Source organism: Paramisgurnus dabryanus, chromosome 9 (genome assembly GCF_030506205.2).
Source record: "Paramisgurnus dabryanus chromosome 9, PD_genome_1.1, whole genome shotgun sequence".
In the NCBI taxonomy this organism is placed as follows: domain Eukaryota; kingdom Metazoa; phylum Chordata; class Actinopteri; order Cypriniformes; family Cobitidae; genus Paramisgurnus; species Paramisgurnus dabryanus.
Window position 1 is genome coordinate 18,485,698 of NC_133345.1, and position 26,919 is coordinate 18,512,616.

A 26,919-nucleotide genomic window follows, 5' to 3' on the forward strand; every position below is an offset into this window, starting at 1 on the left:
TCAGGTGTAGTATTCAACACTTCCTCCATCTCTCCTACCCAGCGGGCACCTTGACGTCAATTTGACATCAACAAATAGTCAAGATTTTGACCACCATGTATAACGTGCATGAATATGCATATTTTCATTATATTTTGTAATTATTTCCTTGTGGTTGTAAAGAGGCCCAACAAAGGTATCGATCTGACATGTTTTTTCTGGTCCCTATATCTCAGGTCAATATCATTGACATTAAATCGATGTTGATTTGATGTCAGGAAATAAGATGTCAAATTGATGTTAAATTTATGTCAAAACAATGTCTGTAAAAGTATATTTATAACTAATTGTAAATCAATGAGACTCATTTTTAACATCTTGAAAGTTGTAGGTCTATGTATTTTGCATGTGTTTTTTTTTTATTTATTTAAATCCTAGCATGTTTACAAGTAGTTCACATTTAAAATGACACTATAATTGCATATACTATAAAAGGTAAATTTAATCTGATATCGAAGCTTGATATTGAATGATCCAAGCCGTCATATGACCGACCTTCAACGTTGAAATTTGGTTGAAAAAGCTTAGTTGTTTGTTCAACGTTGAAACAACAGTTTGGAATGTTTGATCCTGAATAAAAAAGTAGCGAGGTAATCTCGCGAGATTACAGCCTCCCCATAGAGATTACACGAGAGTCCGAGACTGGAGAGTTTAACGGCTGTCTGCGTGATCATCGAGAAAGTGCATCGAGGTAAGGAAATATCAAGTCAATAAGTCAATGTTTAAAACACGTAACATTATTTTATTCACACATAAAATGTTTTATGTTTAATATGCATCGTGCTTTTTCTGTTATTTGTGAACGTATCCGTTATAATGGTTGATTCGCTATTCCACGGCATGTTCCCGCCGAAATTGGACTACGGTTACATTAATATGATTGTAATATGAATATTAATCAATTAATATGATATCTGGTCTTATCAACTTAACCACTTGGTTGTTTATTGCTTCAGAAAAGCACTTAAATGTAAGGGCTTTTTGGACAACTGTTCGGTAGAAAAGCGTTGATATCGTAGTTCAGTCAGTGAATATCTGATAGGTCTTACAGGCGCCACAGACACCTCTGTCAGTCATTTGTAAAGAGGAGCAGCACGGCAATTGGATGAGTGCGGTCAGTTAATTAATGCTGCTTGCTTAATTTCATGTTACTGATTAAGTGTTTATACTTAACGTTAGATGAGATGTTGGTGTTTTATTGCTCGCGAATTTGCAATAACTGCATTTATCAGGCATCACACGTTACGTCACACGCTTATGCTTGTATCTGCGGTCCCTCGCGCTGTATCCATGATTTAAAGCGGAATAAAACTCTTAACTCCTTTGTAAGGAAAAAGTCAAACAGTGTAAGTTGTTGGCATGTGCTATTTGAATTGAAATGAAGTGTAATGGTATTATTTTGCTTACTTCTCTTGATGAATAATTAGCAAGTTTAATGGAACTTGAAAATATTAGTTATCCAGACAAATGTGCTCTTGTTTTCAGTGTATTTTTATAACTCTTTTGTAATGTCTTTGTTATCAGAGCCCTTCAAATTAAAAATAGTGATGGTGATCTTGTCAATGCTGAGATTTTAATGCATCAACAGCCATTACATCTGTCTGGATCAGGTAATGTTGTGACATGTTAACCCTGATATTTCACAGTATATACTTAAATGCATTATGCAAGTGTATGCATTACATTCTGATAAAGGTCATCATTTATAGAATTCTCTTTTACTATTGCACTAATTTTACTTTTTTTATATGTTGTCAGGATTGAAGAAGAATCAGACAGCAAGGGTTGTCAGATCAGAAACGTAATAACACAAACATAAGAAACTTCACAGGTAAGCTTTTTAAAACCACCTACTACTTGTTTCTCAGTACTGGTTTATCATTGTCATTAGGAAAATATAAGAAAATAATTCAGGATGCAATGGTCTCTGTTCAGCACAGCAATTAATTTCTTCTGTATGTCACTATTCCCTCTATATTATATACATGTTTCACACCCTTTGTTTTCAATAGACAGAGCCAGAATTTAATTCATAGTTCAGAGCAGATGTTGATGGAAGTTTTGAAAAGGGTTCATATTGACAGACAAAATAGATCTTTGTGGTTGTGTACATAACAGCTTTCTTTCCTTCTTATCTTTATTAGGGCTGTGACAGTGACAGTATTTTACCACCGCGATGGTAATGCACCAATTCACCACTGTGGTGCGGTGGTTATAGAATGTGTTTGTGTGAGGGGGGAGGAATATATCTTTTATATATATATATATAATGCATACATATATTTTGAAATATAAAAATGTAAACAAAGATCAGATATGATGTTTCTTAACAACTGTGTATGTTCATAGGCGGCAATTTCTTTTTCCGCCGGTGGGTGCTCATCACAACCTCAAGCTTTACTTCGCAACGCCAGGTGCTCTAGAGTCTGGAGCGCTCAAAGGCTTTGAAGAGGTGGAAAGTGGCGCAGTCACGTTTTCGTGTGAATTGTGAAGTTAAAGGTAATGTTTTTCCTGTGTTTTTGATTGTGTTCATGTTTTGTGTGAAAAAACAGTATTTTTCACACAATTTACTGTATAGTGCTGTTTTCACTGTCCTCAAAACGGGCTGATGTCTTCCTTGTTCTATGAAGTCCCTCCTTCAGAAATATGTAACAAGTTCTGATTGTGTAGTTTGTTTAGTGTGTTTTGATTCAACAGCAGCTTAGCTTAGTCAGAGCTAGGGCTGCACGATTAATCAAACACGATTGTCACACACATCTCGTCAGTAAAGCTGGTTCCTTGATAAGTAATAAATCCCCATCAGCTGCTTTCAGATGGAGCACCATTTACTACACAGACCCGACAAAAGGAGAAATCATTGCCGATTGTGAATGCAATATTTTCCCTTTTGTCAGTGAACTACGGCTCTGTGTAGTAAATGGCGCTCCATCTGAAAGCAGCTGATGGTGATTTATTACTAATCAAGGAACCAGCTTTACTGACGAGATGTGCGTGACAATCATGTGTGATTAATTGTGCAGCCAGAGCCATTTGAGCTTAGCTGGCGACTGACGTGTTCCTCTGGGCGGAGGTTAGTCAATGCTCGTCATTCAACCAGAAATTAGAGGGCTATAGTACAAACTGGCCGTTCACTGTATGGTTTGAAAGGGGAATATATCGCTTGGCAGTAGGCTTGTTGCGATAGTCGGTGAAACGGTGATTACCGGTGCTTCAGCCTCTCACCGTTTAGATCACCACAGCGACACCGTATTTCACCGTCGTTTTGATATTTTCTTGTAATTAAATCATTTAGTTTCGTTAGAGAAAGCAAACACTTACAACTGAATGTGTCTGCTGTTTGAATTCAGCGGAGCTGAACGCGCATCATCACAGAGCAGCGGCTGCGGGTGTCAGATTTCATTTATTCCTGTCAGACTGCAGCGAGCAGATGATGGCAGAAGCCGCGTGCTTACTCGTTTTTGTTATAATATACATATATGATGTTTAATATAGGTCAGATTGTTTTGTTGTTGTGTTTTTCATTAAGAAGAATAATAAACCCATCATTCAAGCAGCGCTTTATGGAGGAATAGCCGGTTGCTCTGCTTGGGACTGGCGGGTTCTGTCAGAAGTACCTGCGCACGTTAACTCAAGCACTTAAACCAGCTGTTGTACTCGCATTTGCACGCAAATTCATACGCAATTTAACGCAGCGTGCGCAAGCGCTGGATTTAAACAACAGTTGCATCTAATTCAAAAGTGGAAGTAAAATGCCCCTATATAATGCATTTATAAGCCCCTTCCACCCGGTGAAACCGGTATCACCGGGTTTGTCACGCGCTGATTTACCGGTGGGAAAATTCTGTCACCGCAACAACCCTACTTGGCAGTGAACTTAGAGCATAAATAATACCTTAGCTCAAACAGCAACATTACACACATTACACACGAACTAAATTTGCGATCAGGAAAAACAGTACCTTTAATGTGAATAAACTGAACATATGTGCTTTGCCATTTCGCTGGGTGCTTGAGCCGAGCTTCTGAGCACCCACGATATTGGCGCCTATGTGTGTTTATTGTAGCACTTCAATCCATGAAACAAAAAGTGAGAAACCTTATTGGGGTTATAATGTTTCCAGCAGCACTAAAAACATGTTCTGATGGTGTACGGGTAGCGCAGTTTGATACTTTTTCGCAACCTTGAGTGACCAAGAAAGAATATTTTGCCTCTGTTCTGCTCCCAAGCCACCGTGTCATCACTGATATCAGTTGCAAATAGCGCTCTAACTCTGAATCTGCTGGCTGTTTGCGTTCACACAAACTTGAAGATATCTCGCTGGGGGAGATTGTACTTTATATTTTTTCATAGTTTGTGACGTGCACGCAACCGCAGGCCGCACTTTACCACCACGGTGGTTATGAGAACTGTCACAGCCCTAATCTTTATGTATTATGGCTCTAATCATCACTTTTAAAATGATGGCTATGCCCAAGAGTTATAAAATTCAAGTTATCACCAACCATTGTAATCCACCACCAAGCTACCATGTAGTAATGGAACCTTACAATATATTTTTTACTTGTTAGGGCCCGAGCACACCAGGGTGTGAGGACCCTATTGTTTTTGCTCCGTTTATTATTATTAGGGCCCGAGCACACCAGGGTGTGAGGACCCTATTGTTTTTGCTCCGTTTATTCTTCTTCTTCTTCTTCTTCTTCTTCTTCTTCTTCTCCGAAATGGATCGCATTTTTGAGGGCCTAAACATACCCGAAAACTCATGAAAATTTGCACACGCGTCAGAAGTGGCGAAAATTTACATGTAGTATAGGCGTCAGAAGTGGGCGTGTAAAAATGGCTCGATAGCGCCACCTGCAAAATTTCAAGAGAACAGCCCCCCCACTACGAAAAACTTACAGATACGAAATTTGGTAGGATCATCTATTACTCCAAGACCTACAAAAAAGTCTCTCGGAGCTAAGCTCTAAACCCCACAGGAAGTCAGCCATTTTGAATTTTCTCTGTCATTTTTTGACATTTCCAAGCGTCGTACTTTAACGAACTCCTCCTAGAGATTTAATCCGATCATCATCATATTTGGTCAGTATCATCTAAAGGCCTTTGCGATGCTAAATTGCGGAGCTTTTGACTTTTCATTGGAGGGCGTGTCCGTGGCGGCCTGGCAAAGTGTAATGTTTCGCCATGAAACAGGAAGCTGATGTAATTCAGGCATACATTGTCCGATCTGCCCCTGACTTCACTTGTTTGATAAGGGTCCAGGCCTGAACACATCAACATGGCATAATTCAGTAACAATCATAGCGCCACCTAGAGGCAGCAGGAAATACCATGTTTGACGCTGTGACTTACTGCTCTTAGGTATTTAACCATATCAACATCATATTTCACCAGTGTAATCTCAAGACCTTGTGTGATGATAAAAAGCAACGACCTTGACTTTTCATTAAAGGGCGTGTCCGTGGCGGCCTGGCAAAGTATCGCTAAATCGCATTTTGACAGGCTAAACAAGCTCAAAAAGTCATAAAACGTTGCACACACGTCAGAAGTGGCAAAAATTTACATGTAGCATAGGCGCCAGAAGTGGGCGTGCAGAAATGGCTCGATGGCGCCACCTGCAAAATTTCAAGAGAACAGCCCCGCCGCTACGAAAATCCTACAGAAACGAAATTTGGTAGGGTCATATATCACCCCAAGACCTACAAAAAAGTCTCTTGGAGCGAAGCTCTAAACCTCACAGGAAGTCAGCCATTTTGAATTTTTGCTGTGATTTCTGTGCAAATTTTGTCATTTCCAGGCTTCGTACTTTAACGAACTCCTCCTAGAGATTTTGTCAGATTGTCATCATATTTGGTCAATCTCATCTAAAGGCCTTTGCGATGTTAAATTGCGGAGCTTTTGACTTTTCGTTGGAAGGTGTGTCCGTGGCGGCCTGACAAAGTTCAGCGTTTTCGCCATGAAACCGGAAGTTGTTATAACTAAGGCATACAATGTCCAATCTACCCCACACTTCACATGTTTGATAAGAGTCTTGGCCTGAACACATTTCAATGCCAATATTCAGCTTCAGTCCTAGCGCCACCTAGAGGTAGCAGTAAATGCCTTGTTTTACGCTGTGATTCACTGTTCTCAGAGATTTAATCAAATCATTATCATATCAGGTGAGACTGATCTTAAGCCCTTTGCGATGATAAATTGCGAAGATCTTGACTTTTCGTTGAAGGGTGTGTCCGTGGCGGCCTCGCAAAGAGTGATGTTTCGCCATGAGAAAGCTGTTGTAACTCAGGCATGCAATGTCCGACCTGTCACAGACATCATACGTTTGACAAGGGTCCTGGCCTCAACACATCAATGTTACAACAATCAAATACAATCATAGCGCCACCTGCTGCACAAAGGAGGTGTGGCACTTCAAAGTTCCTTTGAATATCCGCCTATATTTACCCACTGAAATTTCAATCCCCCTGGTTCATTGCTTTACTAAGGCCATAGAGTGGCGGTGCACATGCGTGCGAGGGCCCTTCCATCACTGCTTGCAGTTTTAATTAGGGCCCGAGCACACCAGGGTGTGAGGACCCTATTGTTTTTGCTCCGTTTATTATTATTATTCTTCTTCTTCTTCTTCTTCTCCGAAATGGATCGCATTTTTGAGGGCCTAAACATACCCGAAAACTCATGAAAATTTGCACACGCGTCAGAAGTGGCGAAAATTTACATGTAGTATAGGCGTCAGAAGTGGGCGTGTAGAAATGGCTCAATAGCGCCACCTGCAAAATTTCAAGAGAACAGCCCCCCTACTACGAAAAACGTACAGACACGAAATTTGGTAGGGTCATCTATTACTCCAAGACCTACAAAAAAGTCTCTTGGAGCTAAGCTCTAAACCCCACAGGAAGTCAGCCATTTTGAATTTTCTCTGTCATTTTTTGACATTTCCAAGCGTCGTACTTTAACGAACTCCTCCTAGAGATTTAATCCGATCATCATCATATTTGGTCAGTATCATCTAAAGGCCTTTGCGATGCTAAATTGCGGAGCTTTTGACTTTTCATTGGAGGGCGTGTCCGTGGCGGCCTGGCAAAGTGTAATGTTTCGCCATGAAACAGGAAGCTGATGTAATTCAGGCATACATTGTCCGATCCGCCCCTGACTTCACACGTTTGATAAGGGTCCAGGCCTGAACACATCAACATGGCATAATTCAGTAACACTCATAGCGCCACCTAGAGGCAGCAGGAAATACCATGTTTGATGCTGTGACTTACTGCTCTTAGGTATTTAACCATATCAACATCATATTTCACCAGTGTAATCTCAAGACCTTGTGTGATGATAAAAAGCAACGACCTTGACTTTTCATTAAAGGGCGTGTCCGTGGCGGCCTGGCAAAGTATCGCTAAATGAATCGCATTTTGACAGGCTAAACAAGCTCAAAAAGTCATAAAACGTTGCACACACGTCAGAAGTGGCAAAAATTTACATGTGGCATAGGCGCCAGAAGTGGGCGTGCAGAAATGGCTCGATAGCGCCACCTGCAAAATTTCAAGAGAACAGCCCCGCCGCTACGAAAATCCTACAGATACGAAATTTGGTAGGGTCATATGTCACCCCAAGACCTACAAAAAAGTCTCTTGGAGCGAAGCTCTAAACCTCACAGGAAGTCAGCCATTTTTAATTTTTGCTGTGATTTCTGTGCAAATTTTGTCATTTCCAGGCTTCGTACTTTAACGAACTCCTCCTAGAGATTTTGTTAGATCGTCATCATATTTGGTCAATCTCATCTAAAGGCCTTTGCGATGTTAAATTGCGGAGCTTTTGACTCTTCGTTGGAAGGTGTGTCCGTGGCGGCCTGACAAAGTTCAGCGTTTTCGCCATGAAACAGGAAGTTGTTATAACTAAGGCATACAATGTCCAATCTGCCCCACACTTCACATGTTTGATAAGGGTCTTGGCCTAAACACATTTCAATGCCAATATTCAGCTTCAGTCCTAGCGCCACCTAGAGGTAGCAGGAAATGCCTTGTTTTACGCTGTGATTCACTGTTCTCAGAGATTTAATCAAATCATTATCATATCAAGTGAGACTGATCTTAAGCCCTTTGCGATGATAAATTGCGAAGATCTTGACTTTTCGTTGAAGGGCGTGTCCGTGGCGGCCTCGCAAAGAGTGATGTTTCGCCATGAGAAAGCTGTTGTAACTCAGGCATGCAATGTCCGACCTGTCACAGACATCATACGTTTGACAAGGGTCCTGGCCTTAACACATCAATGTTACAACAATCAATTACAATATAGCGCCACCTGCTGCACAAAGGAGGTGTGGCACATCAAAGTTCCTTTGAATACCCGCCTATATTTACCCACTGAAATTTCAATCCCCCTGGTTCATTGCTTTACTAAGGCCATAGAGTGGCGGTGCACATGCGTGCGAGGGCCCTTCCATCACTGCTTGCAGTTTTAATTATTATTCTTCTTCTTCTTCTTCTTCTTCTTCTTCTTCTTCTCCGAAATGGATCGCATTTTTGAGGGCCTAAACATACCCGAAAACTCATGAAAATTTGCACACGCGTCAGAAGTGGCGAAAATTTACATGTAGTATAGGCGTCAGAAGTGGGCGTGTAGAAATGGCTCAATAGCGCCACCTGCAAAATTTCAAGAGAACAGCCCCCCTACTACGAAAAACGTACAGACACGAAATTTGGTAGGGTCATCTATTACTCCAAGACCTACAAAAAAGTCTCTTGGAGCTAAGCTCTAAACCCCACAGGAAGTCAGCCATTTTGAATTTTCTCTGTCATTTTTTGACATTTCCAAGCGTCGTACTTTAACGAACTCCTCCTAGAGATTTAATCCGATCATCGTCATATTTGGTCAGTATCATCTAAAGGCCTTTGCGATGCTAAATTGCGGAGCTTTTGACTTTTCATTGGAGGGCGTGTCCGTGGCGGCCTGGCAAAGTGTAATGTTTCGCCATGAAACAGGAAGCTGATGTAATTCAGGCATACATTGTCCGATCCGCCCCTGACTTCACACATTTGATAAGGGTCCAGGCCTGAACACATCAACATGGCATAATTCAGTAAGACTCATAGCGCCACCTAGAGGCAGCAGGAAATACCATGTTTGATGCTGTGACTTACTGCTCTTAGGTATTTAACCATATCAACATCATATTTCACCAGTGTAATCTCAAGACCTTGTGTGATGATAAAAAGCAACGACCTTGACTTTTCATTAAAGGGCGTGTCCGTGGCGGCCTGGCAAAGTATCGCTAAATGAATCGCATTTTGACAGGCTAAACAAGCTCAAAAAGTCATAAAACGTTGCACACACGTCAGAAGTGGCAAAAATTTACATGTGGCATAGGCGCCAGAGGTGGGCGTGCAGAAATGGCTCAATAGCGCCACCTGCAAAATTTCAAGAGAACAGCCCCGCCGCTACGAAAATCCTACAGATACGAAATTTGGTAGGGTCATATGTCACCCCAAGACCTACAAATAAGTCTCTTGGAGCGAAGCTCTAAACCTCACAGGAAGTCAGCCATTTTGAATTTTTGCTGTGATTTCTGTGCAAATTTTGTCATTTCCAGGCTTCGTACTTTAACGAACTCCTCCTAGAGATTTTGTTAGATCGTCATCATATTTGGTCAATCTCATCTAAAGGCCTTTGCGATGTTAAATTGCGGAGCTTTTGACTTTTCGTTGGAAGGTGTGTCCGTGGCGGCCTGACAAAGTTCAGCGTTTTCGCCATGAAACAGGAAGTTGTTATAACTAAGGCATACAATGTCCAATCTGCCCCACACTTCACATGTTTGATAAGTGTCTTGGCCTAAACACATTTCAATGCCAATATTCAGCTTCAGTCCTAGCGCCACCTAGAGGTAGCAGGAAATGCCTTGTTTTACGCTGTGATTCACTGTTCTCAGAGATTTAATCAAATCATTATCATATCAAGTGAGACTGATCTTAAGCCCTTTGCGATGATAAATTGCGAAGATCTTGACTTTTCGTTGAAGGGCGTGTCCGTGGCGGCCTCGCAAAGAGTGATGTTTCGCCATGAGAAAGCTGTTGTAACTCAGGCATGCAATGTCCGACCTGTCACAGACATCATACGTTTGACAAGGGTCCTGGCCTCAACACATCAATGTTACAACAATCAATTACAATATAGCGCCACCTGCTGCACAAAGGAGGTGTGGCACATCAAAGTTCCTTTGAATACCCGCCTATATTTACCCACTGAAATTTCAATCCCCCTGGTTCATTGCTTTACTAAGGCCATAGAGTGGCGGTGCACATGCGTGCGAGGGCCCTTCCATCACTGCTTGCAGTTTTAATTATTATTTATTCTTCTTCTTCTCCAAAGTGAATCGCATTTTTGAGGGGCGAAACATGCTCGAAAACTCATGAAATTTTGCACACATGTCAGAAGTGGCGAAAATTTACATGTGGTATAGGCGCCAGAAGTGGGCGTGTAAAAATGGCTCGATAGCGCCACCTGCAAAATTTCAAGAGAACAGCCCCCCCGCTACGAAAAACGTACAGATACGAAATTTGGTAGGATCATCTATCACCCCAAGACCTACAAAAAAGTCTCTTGGAGCGAAGCTCTAAACCCAACAGGAAGTCAGCCATTTTGATTTTTTTGCCTTGATTTTTGTGCAAATTTGGTCATTTCCAGGCTTCATACTTTAACGAACTCCTACTACAGATTTAATCCGATCATCGTCATATTTGGTCAATCTCTTGTAAAGGCCTTTGCGATGTTAAATTGCGGAGATCTTGACTTTTCGTTGGAGGGTGTGTCCGTGGCGGCCTGACAAATTTCTGCATTTTCGCCATGAAACAGGAAGTGGCTCTAACTCAGGCATACAATGTCCAATCTGCCCCACGCTTCACATGTTTGATAAGAGTCTTGGCCTGAACACATTTCAATGCCAATATTCAACTTCACTCATAGCGCCACCTAGAGGTAGGAGGAAATACCATGTTTTACGCTGTGATTTACTGCTCTTAGAGATTTAATCAAATCATCATCATATTCGGTCTGACTGATGTTAAGCCCTTTGCGATGATAAATTGCGAAGATCTTGACTTTTTGTTGAAGGGCGTGTCCGTGGCGGCCTGGCAAAGTGTGATGTTTCACCATGAAACAGGAAGCTGTTGTAATTCAGACATACATAGTCCGATCTGCCCCCAACTTCACACGTTTCATAAGGGTCCCGGCCTGAACACATCAACATGGCATAATTCAGTATCAGTCATAGCGCCACCTAGAGGCAGCAGGAAATACCACCTTTTATGCTGTGACTTACTGCTCTTAGAGATTTAACCATATCAACATCATATTTCATCAGTCTAATCTCAAGACCTTGTGTGATGATAAATAGCAACGACCTTGACTTTTCGTTAAAGGGCGTGTCCGTCGCGGCCTCGCAAAATATCGCTAAATGAATCCCATTTTTGACAGCCTAAACGAGCTCAAAAAGTCATGAAACCTTGCACACGTGTCAAAAGTGGCGAATATTTTCATGTGATATAGGCTTCAGAACTTGGGGTGTTAAAATGGCTCTATAGCGCCACCTACAAAAATTCAATAGAGCAGCCCCCCCCGCTACGTTAATCGCACAGATACGAAATGCGGTAGGATCATGTATCACCCCAAGACCTACAAAAAAGTCTCTTGGAGCAAAGCTCTAAACCCCACAGGAAGTCAGCCATTTTGAATTTTCTCTGTAATTTGAGTGCAAATTTTGCCATTTCTGGCCTTCGTATTTTAACAAACTCCTCCTATAAATTTAATCAGATAATCATCATATTTGGTGAGTGTCATCTAAAGGGCTTTGCAATGCTAAATTGCGGAGATCTTGACATTTCAATTGAGGGTGTGTATGTGGCGGCTTGCCAAATTTCTGTTTCTCAATGAAACAGGAAGTTGTTCTAACTCAGGTTTAAAATGTCCAATCTGACCCACGCTTCACAAGTTTGATAATTGTCCTGTCCTGAACACATCAACATGGCAATATTCAGTAAAAGTTATAGCGCCACCTGCTGGAAGCAGGAAATGACATGTTTTACACTGTGATTTACTGCTCATTGAAATGTATTCAGATCATCATCATATTTGGTCAGTCTGAACTTAGGGACTTCACAATGATAAATTGTGAAGATCTTGACATTTCGTTAAAGGGGCGTGTCCGTTGTGGCCTATCAAAGTTTGATTTTTCGCCATGAGAAAGCTGTTGTAACTCAGACATGCAATGTCCGACCTGTCACAGACATCATACATTTGACAAGGGTCCTGGCCTCAACACATCAATGTTACAACAATCAATTACAATCATAGCGCCACCTGCTGCATAAAGAAGTAGTGGCACTTCAAAGTTCCTTTGAATATCCACCTATATTTATCCACGGAAATTTCAATCCCCCTGGTTTATTGCTTTACTAAGGCCATAGAGTGGCGGTGCACATGAGTGCGAGGGCCCTTCCATCACTGCTTGCAGTTTTAATTTTGGATTGTATTCCGATCAAATTCTAGTAATCCTAATAATTAAGATGCAGTGTTTTGTATTTCACAATTTATGTTTTCTTTTTAAAAGGGGCTATGACTTGTTTTTTTATTTTTTTATGTGTTTTATATTGTAGGCAGATCACCGTGCAACTTGGTGAAGTCATGTGTCTTTCCAGATGGCCAAATATGTACCCCTCTAAAAGTAAGGAAATAATAGTGTCCCATGACAAAAAATGGAAACATTCTTAATTTTTTTAATAGTTGTGCTTGGGCCACAGTTTTTTTTATGTTTTTGTACAAATGAAATATGTTTTTTTTTTCAGAACTTTATTAAATGCCATGATAGACAAGATGAGCCTTAAGAGGAGATTTGGGAAGATGCTGTTTCATAAGTCTTTGCTTTGCCAGATTATCTGTGGTAAGTTTGTAAAATCTATATTAAAAATAGGACAAGAATATCTCCTAATCAAAATTTTTTGATCAGGTTGGGGTGTCTGCCAACGTGATGCCTTGCTGGTCTGGTTTGAGTTTGAAGTCTCTCACAGACAGTCCAGAAGGTCTGGAGTCCATCTTAGCTTTCATTGGTAAGTGACTGCACAAGAGGCTGTTTGACCCACACGTAAGGTAAACAGTCAATGTTTGCTTTGTTTAGCATCTCAATTTGGGGGGGGGGGGATATAGAGTCAATATCACCCAAGTATTCAGACCCTTTACTCTGTATTTAGTTAACGCACCTTTTGAAGCAGCAGTTACAGCCTCAGGTCTTTTTGGGAAGGATGCAGCAAACCTTGCAACACCTGGATTTGTTTTTAAAAAAACAGTTAGAAGCACCATTCACTTCCATTGTATTCTTTTATCCTGCTATGGAAGTCAGTGGTGCTTCTGGTCAGTTTGGTTACAGACATTCCTCAAAATATCTTTGTGATCATCAGAACCCTTTAAGGTGTAGAAACATCAAGACCAATAGGAGACACCTGAGCTAAATTCCAGGTATTGTTGGAAAGGGTCTGAATATGTATAATGTAAAAAATTATACATCAGCAAACGTTTCAAAAAACGTTTGCAAATGTAAAAAAATGTATGAGGAAAAATGTAAACAATTGCAGTATCATGAAAGAACATAACAAAATTGAAAAGTGAAGAGGGTCTTAATACTTTCTGAATGCACTGTAGATTATCTTAATTGAAGCTCATTGTCACATTTGTAAACACAACAGCTTTCTTCCTTCATCAGCTATGCTATGTTTCTAGTCAGACCATTAAAGAACACACATCTTGCCTTCATGTGCAATAACTTTTTTTATACATGGCCTAAAAAACATAGCATTTTTGACAATGAAATAACATGCGGTTTGTTTTTCCTCTTTAGATGCTGTCATCATTTTTTAAGTGCATGAGCCAGAATGGACGGGTGGTGGTGGCCATAAGAAGACTGTCAACTAAACTAGGGTGACCATACGTGCCATTCTTCCCGGACCCGTCCTGTCCAGTCTTTTGGAACTCGTATTTGTCGACCGCATACGTCACAGCCCAGCAAACAGGGGACGTCCTCCGGACGTTGCGAACGTCCTCTTAGGTCCGCATAAGGTCCGCATTGTAACGTTCGCTGGCGGACCTTCCGGGGACGTCCGCATAAGGTCCGCATTGTAACGTTCGCTGGCGGACCTTCCGGGGACGTCCGCATATGGTCCGCTAAATAACGTTCGCTGGCGGACCTTCCGGGGACGTCCGCATATGGTCCGTTAAATAACGTTCGCTGGCGGACCTTCCGAGGACGTGAAACCACTCAGTTTTAATATAAACCCATACTACACATTTAACCATAAGGCAGGGTTACCCTTTCATGCAGACATCAAAGTAAAAATGCTGTTTTTGCTATTACTTTACTAATGAAAATCGTAGTTTATAGTATCTAATATTATTTTATAATTATTATTATTATTTTCTTAATTTTTAAACTAGTATGCTAAAACATGGCCTTTATATCAACCCTTTACTGATTTTATTACATAGATCCCATTAAAGCAACTTACAATTTTACAATAATTTTACATTTAATGTGAATAAAAAGATCTGGCACCATGTCTTTTTTAGTTAATGATTTTCCATACTATTCCTAAGACATAACTATTGTCAATAAATCGAAATCACAATGCACATATTCATGTAATAGTTAAAGAATCCACCATTGTGAAGTTACACATCACCCAATTAAATATAAATGAAGTGCAAGTACTTAATGTTTATTCTGATTAATATGATACGGTGTTGTGTGGTTCAAGTGTTGTCTTTCTCATATATGAAGCACTGCATGATAATTGTCACACAGCAAAAATCTATACAAATACATTATATCAAGGAAAAACAAACTTGAATCTACAACTACAGCTCAAATGTAAAACTTTTATTATTGCAAAGGATTCAAATGCAAGCAAAGCAATGCAAACAGAAATGCAGAATGACATTCACTCAATCTGTTGCAAGCAATGACTTTCAAACAGCAAGTGCTAAAGAGGCCAAACACGCGGAACACAAGTCCAACGCTGAAAATTCTGGAAAAGAACAATTGAAAAAAGATACAGGTAAGACATACATCCTCATATAAACTTGAACTATATCTCAAATTCTACACCCATCATTTAAACTGTCAGAAAGTGTTGATTAGACTGCAAAATAAGGTGTACTTTGTAATTTCATAATTTTCCTTTTTTTCTATTATTTTTCTTTTTTCTATACGGTTTCTTACTAAAATGTCTTTAGTGTTGCCAGCTCTCGTGAGACAAAAAAGCAACCGCAGCTTCAAAAACAAGCCCAATATTATTATATTGTTTACTGTCAACAAATGAGCTCAAAACATTTTAACCTTCAACCCCTCTGAAATTACACATTTTTAAGTTTAGTATTAAATTGCAAAGATAACACTTTACAATAAGCTTGTATTTGTTAGCATTTGCCACCATGAACTAACAATAAACAATACTTCTACAATATTTATTAATCTTAGTTCATGTTAATTTCAGCATTTGGTAAACCATATTTCAAAGTTATATCTGTTACAGGTGTATTATATTTTGTTGTGGCATCTAGCAGTGAAATTGCGAATAGCAATCAACCTAAATTTCGAAGCGCAATGTGATTCTATGGTAGCTGCCACAGGACAAAAGTGTCATTGTCACTCTGAAGCCCATGTTATAGTTGTGCGTAAGGTCTACACCGTAGGTTATCCATAGCCTGAGCGTAGCCTGATTTTTAACAGCGTGTCAGTTCTACGCGGACCACAAGCGCTGTTATTGGTTCACTAGAACCCCTCCCATCAGGTAAAAAACTGCGTCATAGCCATTTCCATTTGCGACGGTGAGAACAAAAATAGGCCAAGTTGAGGAATGACTTAACTCAAACTGCTGCAACGAGTCGCTGTTTATTTACTTCGATCACTGCTGGTCAGTGGCGCTCGTGACTCCTCATTCCAGGGGTGCTAATTCAAAATAAGTGTTCGGAGTATCATGTGTGTGGTCCCCTTTTCCAAAATATGTGTCCTGCGTGTCGAGAGATCCTATGTGCATCACATATTTTGTCAAAATAAGTGCCTGCTGCACATGCGTCAAAACCGTTTATGATAAGAGACGCTCACGTTCACAAAATACACACAAGACACTCCCTTAACACTAAACTCTGATTACACATGGGATTATGCGAGTATCTGGCAAAAGCGAGCGTCTCTTTTATCATAAACCCTTTAGACGCATCTGCAGCAGGCACTTACAGGATCTCTCATAGCGCAGAACACATATTTTGAAAAAAGGAACCACACACATGACAAGCTACATACATGTTGTGATGAACTTTGCATCGAGCGCCCTCAAAAAAAGAAGTCACCGGCCGCCACTGCTGCTGGTCTTCTCAAAACATACGCAACAATCTGCTGTTTCTTCATTTGTGAGTTAAACTGACCAAGCTGCTTCTGTGGTTACATGCGTGGATACTGCCTATCAGCGGTCTACATGTATGTTTGCTATATTGAGCCCTTGAGACAACGTATGGACGAAATACGCTCTGTAGAACAGTTTGTCCATTTAGGGCTACTGTAGAAACATGATGGTGACTTTCATGTATGCTGGCCCGCAGTGTATGGACATAAAAACGGCTCACTTAAATGTATGTCTTCATCTGTAAAAGATAAAAATCTCCATATCTCATTAAATGTGAATAAATATCAAGATCAAAATGCCGTGTTAATACTGCAAGAAAGAATTAAAACGTTTTAGGTTTTGGTGTATCAGATAAATTTGCTTACCTAAATCATTCAAGCCAGGAAGTAGGACACTTTTGGCGCTTTTCCATTGCATAGTATGACCCAGTTCAGCACAGCTCACTTTTGGGGAAGGGGTAATGGGTTTCGGATGCGAAGCCATGTGCAAAGTTACAAAAATGCAGAGCACACCACCGCGCCCATGTCTGGATGGCAGTTTTGTAACTTTGCGCATGGCTCCGCATTCAAAACGCACCAAAAGTATAGGCGTAAATGTTCTGTCAGCGGAGTACAGGTACTGATGACACGGGTGTTTGTATAGAACCTGTCATGTGAGAGAGGTAGTGGAAAATCTACTTGTGGCTGTCAATTTTGATTTTGTGGCTGCATTCCATTAATATGCTCTGTTGCTCCATGTTGTGTGTGTGTGTGTGTGTTTGTATCACATTTACGATGATGTTACGGCAGTAGAGAGGACGCAACTTTAACAATAAGGCTATAATCAGGGGTGCACATAACTTTTTTTGTCCTGGTTCTCAAAGAAGTACCTGGAGATGTTACTTGGTACTCACACTATTCATAGCACAGACATCCTACATGCTGACATCATCACTTTTCTCCTGACTACTCTCTTCGCCATATCGCTTTTGTTTAAACATGGTAGACAATGATGTACATAAAATAACCCTGGTTATTGTTTTTTACTTATCTAATCTTTATAAATAACTACTAGCCTAACTCATATAAATGTATACTTGTACTAGCAAGCTGTCTGAAGCATTGAGATGCGGATCACTGCTAACAACACACATTAATTATCTTACCACTGATGCACAAAGAAATCTCTTATGTCAAAGTAAATTAGCTAACTATGTAACAAAATTCCAGCAACGTTGGTACGCTAGTAATTTTTCTATTTGAGCATACGCAACAGTTATGTGCACCCCTGCCTATAATCTCACCCACTCTGAAGCGACACTAAACTGTACTGGAAAAGCAACGAAAGCGAGCTGAGCTGCATCGTGCCGAGCCAAGTTGTACCCTACACTGGAAAAGCGCCATATCATGACATCGGACCCTGGAACACAGAAAAGCATGAGACAGTAAAAAGCATCAGATGTTAGGTTGTGTTTGAATGCTTTCTATGAACAATTTCCCCCTGAACTATGCATGTAAATGAAATTAAACTACCTATTCTTTCTTTCCCCTTCTTAAACATCCTTTAAAACCATAGCCAAAAAACTCAAGATCTTAGCTTGTTATTAACAATATCCTTATTTGTTCCAACAAATATAACTATATAACTTGCTATACAAGTTAATTATACAAATATAACTCATTAATAATCTTATTAACAAATATTACCAAATTCAATTATTTTAGCCAGGAAAACTTAAATGTCACTACATTGAAATGTCATATATGGTTATAAAAGTATATATTTTGACTCACATCTCAATATGGTGGCCTCCAGGTCTTCATTCTTGATGGGATTCAGAAACTGTGAACTGTCTTCACAGACAAATAATACAAAGTCAGCCTAAGAGTGTGGAGTAAACAGCATCAAGCCTTTCTTTAATAAGGAACTCATCTACAAAAAACAAACAAATACTTTTTATACTTTTATGAATTGTCAAGTGGTACAACACACAGCAATTAAGATTAAGACAAACAAAAAAATCACTGATTTTATTAATTCCATTGTTGTGGCTAATATATAGAAACAACTTGTGTTGTAAAAGGAAAGATGACAGCCAGATGACGTCAAAGTATCGCGAGAGCGAGACGAAATTTGATTTCTTGAATCCTTCTCGCGGTACTCTGACGTCATCCGGCTGTCAGTCTTGCGGCGCCGCATGAAGTCAAAGCCTCCTGACTGCGTGCGAGAACATTTTGAATTATCTGGCACGAGGCATCACACGTCAAACTTCAACTGACACAACGGTCTCGGTGAAGGGAATAAGCAAAAGCTCCTTTAAATTTCGTCATTTTTTATACACATCCCGTTTATTTTGTAGTTAATTGTTAGATAAGTAAGTAATTTCGTCAAGTTTTCGTTACAAAGTAAGATTTCGTTATCATCGTTACCATATACAGTATTTATATTGGTTCAAGAGCGCAGTTTGATAACTCATTCAAGGTTTGTAGCCATATTTAAGTTACTCGCTTACTTTAAGTGTTAGAGTAAATGTATATGGTTTTAAAGTAGTATTAATATAAGTAACTGCGCCTCAATCCGAAGGCTAACCACTGGAAGTAGCATTTGTAGGCTGTATACCTTTTACGTCATCAAGACTGTCATATTTAAGAATATTAACAATTATAAAGTTAACTATTATTCTCAGTTAATCGTAAATTGTTGTAATATGCTTATGACTTGCGAATGTAATGTTTATTTAACTGAAATAAACCAGGCTTGATGACGTATGCAGCCTGCATATTCGACCTCCGGAGGATGTAGCCTTCCGTTTGAGAACAAGTTGAGCGTGCGCGAGATTCTGCCGAATTGATTCTTCAATAATGGCAAAGCAAAAAGTAACTGTCGTGATGATAACCCACATTTTAAGGTTTAAATTAAAACTCCTACCTTACCTTTCCAGGGGGTTCTGTTCCTGCAGTCTTCCAGCAATACTGGCGCGTATGACGATGCGGACACGAACTGCACAGTAGTATACCGCCGCCTACTGTACTGTAGTAAAATAACGTGTAGGATTGAATACTGTGGCAAACGCATTAAAAAAAGCCATTTAATTCATTGTAAAAACAATGGGCATGCCAGTTTAAGTAACTTGTGGGCTAAATCACCAAAATAAGTTTGTAGATGTGGTTCAATTATTTTTTAAATGTGTAGCATAATGGACCAGCCTGAATGTATGTAGCCTATAAATATATTGTTTAGACTTTATTTTTAAACCTTTATTTGGTGGTATATGGTTAAACCTTTTTAATGGTAGCAATAGGCTTTATACCCAGCTGCACTACTTCCTGAACTTCAGCCAGCTCCTTGTTTCCTGTCTGCCATTATTGGACAAACTGATTAATCCAGGTGTGCCTGACCTCAGTAGTCACAACAACAATAATCAGACAGACCTGGATTTATCAGTTTGTGCAATAATGGCAGACAGGAAACAATGGGCTGGCTGAAGTTCAGGAAGTAGTGCAGCTGGGCATAAAGCCTATTAAATAAAAATCTTAAATTGAATCAAAACTCTTATAATAATACATAAAAGCTCTGGGAGGGTTGGGGGTACATCTGGGTAACATTTTAACATTTAATATATTTTGATGTGTGTGTATATATATTAACTTTCTTTATTTTGTTTTCTCAGCCTTTAAACATCTAAACATGTCCTCCAAAAAGGTAAGTTCAGCAGATCAGCTTATCTTATTCTGTAATATTGATACTGGTTTGAGAAAAACTAAGATTAAACAACGTACATGTTTCCAGGAAAAAGGGAAAAACACTGGAAAACAATTTCAGCCTAAGGTTTGAGATGGCTAACTGTGTACATTGCCTTTGTGTACTGCAAGCTGAACTTACAGATTTATATGGACTTTACTTACAGGTTTCCTGTGCTGTTTTGCTTCATTTTACAGAACAAAATAAGGCTGAGGTATCACCATCCTTGTGGTTAGAGTGAAAGAATGTGGTAAGATTTGGTTAATGTTTTATAAAATACAAATGATAAACATGAAGGTCAGCTACATATAAAAAATAATCAAACATGCTTGTTTCCATCTGAAGGGTATTGAGACCAAAATAAATAATGTGCCATTCTGGACAAACAGCTGTGGACAATATAAGCAGTCAGAGTAGCCCATTTTCTCACACAGGTAAAGTATGCAAAGTAATACCAAACTTCTTTTTAACCTTAACAAATACTGGCAATCCAAATATACAATGTTTATGTGAGGTACTGTGCAAATGTCTTAGGCCACCATGCTACCATTAGATTTGTTATTTTTGCAATTGTATAGTGATCATATATAATTATTTCTCAGTCTCTTTATTAGAATACAACCAGAAAATACAGGAAATGTGTATGTAGTATTAAAAACAATATACCGGTAAACGTATAAGCTGAGGTGTCAAGTGTTTAGGGTAAACTCTCCTTCCACTTGAGCAATAGCAGGCAACTGCAGGATCTCTTAAACCTAAATGAAATTAAATCCTAATTTCTAATTCTAATCGAATGACTTCAGGACTTCAGTCTCCTCAAAAAAGCTCAAGATGTGTTTAGTGCCAAGAGAGGTCACACAAAATACTGACTGATGTCTGAAGAAGACATTTAGTTCTGAAAATGGATTTGTTTTTAATTTTGTGTACATTTTTCCTGTATTTACAGTTGGTATCTTAATAAAAAGAGTGAAAAATAAATATGGATGGACATTAAAACTTTGCTAAAACAACAAAGCTGGTGATAGTGTCCCAAGACTTTTGCACAGTAATGTATATTGACCAAGAGTTGTAATGATCAAAACAAATGCATGTCGTCTATTATTTTCTTTAAATGCACATTTATTCACAGTTCAGTAGGACAGAAAATTATCTGAAAGTGAAATCATTATTGAAGGTGATATCATTGTCACTGCATTCATTGTTACATGATTTTAAACAGTGGGAATCATTGTGTAAGTTTCTTAATAATATCAAATACTACTTTTTTGTCTTGTTGTTTCTAGACCTGAGGATAAGATTTCCAGTTTGAAAGTGAAGAAAATGAATCATTATTAACAGCAATTAGTAGTTTTTCAGCTGAGAAGCCAGGTGAAACTATAATGACACTATGATTTACTTTCATATTATCATTCTTTTATAGATGAGGAGCAACCAGTAAGAAAAAGCAAAAAGATGTTTTGATGTTGCCTGAGGCACCTTATTGTGAGTACATTTTAATGCCATGTACAGTATTTGTAGTATAATGATGATTACTTGATTTATATTTATTAATTTAGCATATGCCTTGAGTGACTTACAAATGATAGAGCATTCAACATTTTACAACAGTTACTACAATACTTACATCATTAATTTTTAAATCTAATTAATTGTTTTTTATCACAAATGCAGCACATCAGTCAATTTCTTCCAATAATGAATCAAGGTACAGTATTTTGTTATTTTTTATCTTAAATTATTGATATTGATAGGCATTTTCTTCCACACAGACTTATTGTTCATTTATTTTACTGGTGTAGTTAGTAATGTTATTAATGTTTCAAAACTCATTCTTGAAAGAAATCCTGGAGTGGGGAATCATTCTGAAAGTAGACCAAATACAGGACAACACCACAGCAGTGGTTGGAAAAATGCAGCAGACAATGAGCAAACCAAGCTGACTTTCAAAAGATGGTATGTGCCATAACACATGCAACATTACTAGTCACTGCTGACGTTTTACCCATGTTTATTACGGATTGTTTTTGTTTGTAGATTCGTTATCTGTTTCTTCAAAGGGGAGGCAGTTTGGGAGATGGGAAATAGGAGGATGCTACAGCTACACAGGGCGAATTTCAGCAGCTCAGTTTCACACTTGCAACTAACAATGAATTATAGTGAGTCTGTGTGAATCCCAAACATTTCAAAATTATTTTTGTATATATATTGTATGTAAATTGTAATGTTGTAAATAAGAATGTACATTGTAAATGTTAATAGCACATAAACATTAATAGCAATTAATAGTCTATTTTTAAAACAAAAATAATGTTTGATGCTTTGGATACATATAGTATCATATACTCTACATAGTATACTTCTAGATGCCTTTAACACAAAAACCTACAATAATATCAAAGATCAATGTATAAGACAACTTACATTATTTTATGTCATAGTAAACTATTTTTATACTCTGTGTGACCTATGCTCTCTCTGAGATGTGTATGTTCATTTTGTAGCTGGTCAGGGTAGAAGCATGCTACCATTAGATTAGTTGTTTTTGCAATTGTGTAGTGATCATATATAATTATTTCTCAGTGTCTTTATTAGAATACAACCAGCAAATACAGGAAATGTGTATGTGGTATTAAAAACAGTATAAAGTATAAGCTGAGGTGTCAAGTATTTAGGGTAAACTCCCCTTAAACTTGAGCAATAGCAGGCAACTGCAGGATCTCTTAAACCTAAATAAAATGAAATTCTAATTCTAATCATCAAATGACTTAAGGCTTTTTTGAGGAGAATGAAGTCCTGAAGATGTGTTTCGTGCCAAGAGAGGTCACACTAAATACTGACTGATGCCTGAAAAAGACATTTACTTCTGAAAATTGTTTTGTTTTTAATTGTGTGTAAATTTTTCCTGTATTTTCTGTTTGTATCTTAAAAAAAGAGTGAAAAATAAATATGGATGGACATTAAAACTTTGCTAAAACAACAAAGCTAATGATGGTGGCCTTAGACTTTTGCACAGTAATGTTTGTTACCCATTTTATGTGTAAATGCAAATCAATATGAATATGAATTCTCCCAGTATGGTTTCCGCTGGTCAGGCTGGTGTAGCAGGATTGTTTTAGAGGGACTTTTGCACAGTACTGTATGTCCACATTTACCCACCTTTACTTTGAGTGAACTGTAACAGCAACAATAATGCCATAAGCATAAAATACTAGGTAAAAGTGAGTTGTGCATGCTTTCTAGTTTTAGCACAGAATTCTGTCTCCCTTATCTTTTAAATGTTTGCTACAGATATTTTGCAAGACATTTTAAACCAGGGCTCTGAACCGGTTCAAGGAACGAAAACGAAAACCGGAAACGAACGAAATTTTAACAGGAACAAAAACGAAAACGAAAACAAAATCAATTTTAATCGTTCTGAACAGAAACGTTTATTTAAAATAACCATTAACCGGTTAATAACGTTATTTTATCGTTTTCTTTAATATTGTACTTATCAGTGACCAATCATGATTTGAACAGTACAACATGTGACTTTGACGCATCAAGCGTGAGTGACTTTGACACATCGTGAGTGAAATGCCCGCGCAGCAGTCATCGAGCCTCCGGCCCGATAGCATTTGTCTTAAATAACCACAAAGCTACCCATCAAATGATCAGAGGTATGTTTAAGTTAAAACTTGCTTGGAAATATGAAGATGCAAACTGTAACTCAAAAAAGCCAGGGGACTTATACCACTGTCAATAACTTTTTAGATGGGTCGCCACCAAGAAATTCCTTTTCGTTATTATTTTTCTTACGACAAGCTGTCTTAACAAGTCTGTCTGCAATATTGAAGGATGTGGGGGAGAAGAACAGTAGCCGGGAATCACTGAGGTAACTTACAGAGGCACATTTAACATAAACATCCAGCAGAGTATGCTGCGGGTTTAACCAGAAAAAGACATGGTTGAAAACGGGTCGTTTTTCAGCTGTTTATACTTAAAATGAATGCAGGTATTTCTTTTGTGGTTTTAACAATTAATGAAATGTTGAAGTTTAGTTATATCATGTGTTATGTTATTATTTTTGTGTGAAAATTAGTCTGTATGCATGCATTTGTTAAAGTATAGCCTGAATTAAAATAACGTTATTAACCGGTATTTTTTCTAAGTAAACCGTTTTCGGAACGTAAATGTTCAATGAGGAACGCAAAAACGGAAACGTTAAAATATCGATTCTGCTCGGAGTGAAACGATTGATAATTTTTTTCGTTTTTAAGCCCTGTTTTAAACATGTCGGGCGGTTTCCCAGACAGGGAAATCTTAAATACATCAGTGCCCTTTGTTTAACATCATAATGCACACAAGTAATGTTTTTAGTAAGGCATGTTTGTTAAAACTAGTTATATTTCATAATTAAACTGAGGCATAGTCCTGGTTTAAGCTAATCCTTGTCTGGGAAACCACCCCAATAAATAATAACTACTTATCTTTTAAATGTGTTCATTTCGTTGTTTTAGGTTAGAAGACAACGGAAATATTTGACATGGGAGTCCAGCAGACAGCCAGAGACACGCACACACACGGAGCTGAAGCGCGTTTGACTGACGCGTACGGGAGATCAGGCACGCGCACGGGAGCTCGCTCGCGCACGCACACACAAACACGGAGCACATGAAAATTACAACTGTTCAATTAAAATAAAAGAACTTTGTGGTAAACAATGTTTAGCGTGTCTGATTTCATTGGTTGTAATGAAATAAAACGATGTGCTGAGGACTTTAGGCGAACGTCCCCTAAAAGTCCCGAAAGTCCGCTGACCGTCCTGCAAACGTCCTTGTGAAAGTCCGGAGGACGTCTTCGCGGACGTCCGCTCGACGTAACAGGGGACCCTACACGATAACGTCCAGGGGACGTTCGCAGAGGACATTTAGGGGACGTCCAGGGGACCTTTTTTTGTTAGCTGGGAGAGGATTATTATTATTATTACAGAAAAGCAACCGTTACATTTTAAGGTAAGAAGAATGAAACTACGATTGTATATCTTATGTTTTTAACTGAATGGCGTATGCGGTCAACAAATACGACTTCCGGAAGACGCACCGAAATCCTGGACGGGATGCGTCCGGGAAGAATGGCACGTATGGTCACCCTAACTAAACCAACAACAAAATTCATATTTGCAGTTATAAATAAAATGACTTTTAAACATGATTTTGTTTTCTTATTTTATGATTTTATTCTATATTTGGAATATTCCATTTTTGCACTACTAACTGGAAACTGTTTGAAAGAATGTGTTTTTATTAAAAGACAAATTTCAAAGGTGAATTATATGCCGGCTGGGATATCAAAATAGCATTAAAATGACATCAACATCATAACATCCTGATATCAAATAGATGTAGAATTGACATCTGCGCTGTAATGGCGCTGTAATGGCGACAGGTAGCACCAGTGGAGTGAATACGTGGTTGTGTGTGCGTATGTCCTAACTTCTGTCTTGCATCGTTTAACTTACATTTCATTTTTTTTGTTTTTGATCTGATTGATTTATATACGGTTGCAAACAATGGCTTACCGGGGTGTGACAATCCTGCTGCTTTTTATGCTTTTTTTGCACTTTTTGAGCGGACTTGGTGAATGCAGTTGGCCTCTCCAGTATGGAAGGGAGTTTCTCCTGCTTCTGCGGAACAGTGCTGCGGGCGCCGTGGATCCCTCAGCTTCCTTCCCCGCTGAGATTATTTCTCATGGGTTTCCCGCAGAAGACTTTTGCGGTGCATACAGGTCGTCGGGGGTAAGGAAGAGAGGGAGACGGGGCGGCGTGCGCCAGAGGCTTAAGAGGCGAGGTCTCCGTCGGATACCTCTACCTACGGTCATCCTAGCCAATGTCCAGTCACTCCGCAACAAAATCGACGAGCTCCAGGCAAATGTCAAGTTCGTGGCGGAGTATAAAAATGCATGCATTCTTGCTTTAACGGAGACATGGCTCAAAGAGCAAGATCTTCAGTCCGATCTGGAATTAGATGGCTTCGGGCAGCCCCTTCGTCTGGATAGAGACCCCCATGTGACAGGCAAATCACTTGGGGGCGGCGTATGTTTATATGTCAACAGTAACTGGTGCAATACAGTGATTGTCAGGGAGACACTGTGCACCTCGGACATTGAACTATTAGCCGTGTCTCTTCGACCCTTTTATTTACCTCGGGAATTTCCGCAGTTATTCATAATACTTGTTTATATTCACCCAAGGGCTAATGCCGAGGCAGCTACCCGGGATCTAGCCAAATCGGTGCAGCGGCTGCAGGGGATGTCCCCTGATGCACCGATCCTAGTTATGGGGGATTTCAACCACTGTCAACCAGGAAAGACATTGTGCAATTTTTCGCAATATGTGACTTGCCCGACCCGGAATGGTAAATGTCTGGATCTCTGTTTTGGCTCAGTAAAGGGTGGTTATAAATCGGTTTGTCGAGCTCCACTCGGTTGGTCGGATCATAACACTGTTTATCTTTTTCCTTCCTACAAACCGGTCCTGAAGAAACAAAAGCCGTTGCGACGTTTGGTTCCGGTTTGGTCAGAGGAGGCTATTCACTGTTTGCAGGACTGTTTCAGTTGCACGGACTGGGATTTATTTAAGGAAGCTTGTAGCGACCTAGACGATCTCACAGAGTCAGTTTCAGGGTACATTTCTTTCTGTGAGGATTTGGTCATCCCCCGTAAACTTATCTCTATCTATCC

General features: G+C 39.3%; 3 long non-coding RNA genes across 10 annotated transcripts; all 3 read left to right on the forward strand.

The window, feature by feature from the left end:
- The first annotated feature begins 633 nt into the window (after positions 1 to 633).
- Positions 634 to 2,281, forward strand: LOC135746486 (uncharacterized). Its single transcript, XR_010531580.2, has 4 exons — positions 634 to 730; positions 1,564 to 1,649; positions 1,798 to 1,870; positions 2,184 to 2,281. It is a non-coding gene; the product is annotated as an uncharacterized lncRNA (long non-coding RNA).
- Positions 2,282 to 2,392: 111 nt separating this feature from the next.
- LOC135746482 (uncharacterized) lies at positions 2,393 to 14,099 on the forward strand. The gene is made up of 5 exons (XR_010531579.2): positions 2,393 to 2,538; positions 12,685 to 12,752; positions 12,874 to 12,968; positions 13,035 to 13,134; positions 13,920 to 14,099. It is a non-coding gene; the product is annotated as an uncharacterized lncRNA (long non-coding RNA).
- Positions 14,100 to 18,908: 4,809 nt separating this feature from the next.
- On the forward strand, positions 18,909 to 25,137 carry LOC135746434 (uncharacterized). 8 transcript variants are annotated; one of them, XR_010531559.2, is made up of 9 exons: positions 18,909 to 18,939; positions 20,129 to 20,160; positions 20,366 to 20,449; positions 20,545 to 20,633; positions 21,620 to 21,681; positions 21,871 to 21,904; positions 22,039 to 22,152; positions 22,234 to 22,355; positions 24,699 to 25,137. It is a non-coding gene; the product is annotated as an uncharacterized lncRNA (long non-coding RNA). The 8 variants fall into 8 exon arrangements; XR_012337325.1 differs by having other exon boundaries at positions 18,921 to 18,939; positions 20,248 to 20,449; XR_010531554.2 differs by lacking the exon at positions 18,909 to 18,939 and adding an exon at positions 20,248 to 20,286 and having other exon boundaries at positions 19,928 to 20,160; positions 20,397 to 20,449.
- The last annotated feature ends 1,782 nt before the right edge of the window (positions 25,138 to 26,919 follow it).